This window comes from Montipora capricornis, chromosome 5 (assembly GCF_036669925.1).
Source record: "Montipora capricornis isolate CH-2021 chromosome 5, ASM3666992v2, whole genome shotgun sequence".
Lineage (NCBI taxonomy): Eukaryota > Metazoa > Cnidaria > Anthozoa > Scleractinia > Acroporidae > Montipora > Montipora capricornis.
In genome coordinates this window covers 29210171-29212670 of record NC_090887.1, presented here as the reverse complement: position 1 = coordinate 29212670, position 2500 = coordinate 29210171, and positions in this window count along the sequence as shown.

Genomic DNA, 2500 nt, shown 5'->3' with positions numbered 1-2500 from the left:
CAGGTTAAGTATTAAACGGGATTAAATTACTAGGTTGAACATTTTTTTTCTCTCGTGTACGTACCTGGTACCGGTGCAGAAGGTATTTGAGAAGGAGTGGTTTGAAGAGAAGAGGAGATTAATGTACTTGGTCCAGAGGCGATAGGGGAAGGGATGGTATTTGGTGTTTGTGTTGTCAAAGAAAAAATATCTAAAAGTGAAAGGAAATAATTTTTATTAATTCCATTGAAAAAAGCTGAATAAAACAGGAAAAACGATGGATGAGTTGTTCGGAGGAGTTTACTATTAAACGGGGCTAAAGTCCTAGGTTAGGTGGCTCTTTTTTCTTTTCATCTGATAGAATCCTATGGGTAAGCTTGTACGTACCTGAGGCAGAAGGTGTTTGAGAAGGAACGATGAAAAGCGGAGATTAGTGCTCTTGGTCCAGAAGCTAATTAAACGATCTGTGAAGTGGTCGTGTTATTTGGTGTTTCTGTTGTCCAAGAAACAATACCTAGGACTGAAACAAAATAATTGTTACTAAATCCATTATGTGCCACGCAAACGCTTTGCATAGTTTATAATTTTTAACTGGTTTTTTTGAAGTAATTTACTAGAGAAATATTTGCAAGATGGCTATGATACCATACTCTCATGTGATGCTGTTATCTCTTCGGAAATGGACGAAAAATGTTGGAACCCTATGCAATGAACCGCCATTACAGCGTAGCTCGTGGCAAGCTCTGAAGTAACTGGGCGTTTTGAAAACGCAAAGAGGTACGAGAGCTGGAGTCTACTGTAAATTAAATAAGAGTAGAAATTACCAAGAGCGTCCTGAGGCAATAATAACTGAGGCAAACGTAGACAATTCGAGGATTCCTGTAATTCTAAGTCAGCGACAAATCAGTCCTAGCTAAAACCAAAAGCCTCGAAATGTTATTACAATAAAGCCCTTTGGACGCCTAAGTCAACCAAATATTACACCGCAGTGCCTGGTATTAAATACTCGTTCAAGTGTCAAACCCTTTGCTCGTGAAGAACTGCAAAGTAAACTGTCAAGCAATTCTATTGATTTGTGCTTCCTGTCGGAGACATGGCTTTGAAGGGACATTGCGAGCTCGCTTGTGCTTCCTGTTGGATATTAAATGCCTCGCAGAGACAGACAGGACAAAAGAAGTGGTGGAGTTGCAATACACTGTAGAACTGACCGGAGAATTAAGGAAATACGTTTGGATGGAAATCAGTATGAGTGTTTATGGGATAAGCTAGCTACCTCTAATCAAGAATACCATATAGCCTCTCTTTATCACCCACCTACATTTGAATATTCTGTAACTGACTTTATTGACTTTTTGGCGAACTTTTTATGTACTGATCTATATTACCAGTTACCCCTAATGCAAGAATTATCATTGCTCAGGAGATGTGAACCAGCTGGTCGTAAAATGTCTAATAGAGCAAAGTGGTTTATTACAACTCGTGAAGAGTACTCTAAACATGTTAAAGAAAACCAGCTGAATATGGTACAAGTAAACAACAGAAAGCACAACAAGGAAAGCAAAGGTTGGGGGAAAAGGTGGGTAAACTGTCTGGTTGTACCAAAGCAATTAAACATCTATCAAGAATTTTTGACATAAATGACATCAATACACATTTCCAGGATATTAACACCATCCCTAACTATGTAGCACCAACTGAGTTGGAATTGCTGACTAGCCATGATGCACCTAAAATCAGCGACAAAATTGTTGACACATTGACCATTTCTACCCCCTATGCCACATTTCTTCTATCTTTTAGCCTTCTTAGGTAGCTCAATTCGCCCCCTTCCCCCACACAATGTTGTAGCGAGATTCCCGAGATATTTAAGTACGAATAGACAACATTGAATGGGGAGGGGGGGGGTCTTATCAATAATTTGGAGCATGATTTAAATTAGAGTGTTATTTTACACTTAAAAGGAACTGTTTAAACACAATGTGATTGTCTAAGGCAGATTTCCGCTGATATTGCCATTAGTCGTTGATGTAATGCGAAAAACCTTACCTAGGTTATTATTCAGAGGAAAAGAAATGTTTTTACCTTCTTATTAGGTTACATTTATTTCCTCTCGTCATTGTAAAGAAACCTTTTTCTGCTTATTCGAAATAAGTTAGGGAGGATCAACATGCACGAAGTAACTTGAGCCACTATTATACGTGTCGCTACGAGCAACCGCGTTACCTTGTAGTTGCCTAGTAAACAAATATCAGCGTCCTTTTCGAAACATCTGAAAAACATGGAAATCCTGAAAGGTTATGATACTGATAAATTCGCATCAGAAGAAAGCGACAAGAAGATTTTAGAAAGGCAAGAAAAAGAGATTGCCTTACGTGACATGTAAACAATATCACTTGATCTACAATAATCTCTTTGGTTTCATCTTGTTTCTCATCTATATTTTCACAGTCTACAGTTTTGTTTTGTTTTTTTTTTTCACTTCATCTCTTTTCTCTTACATGTTTTCACTAAAATTCTCATT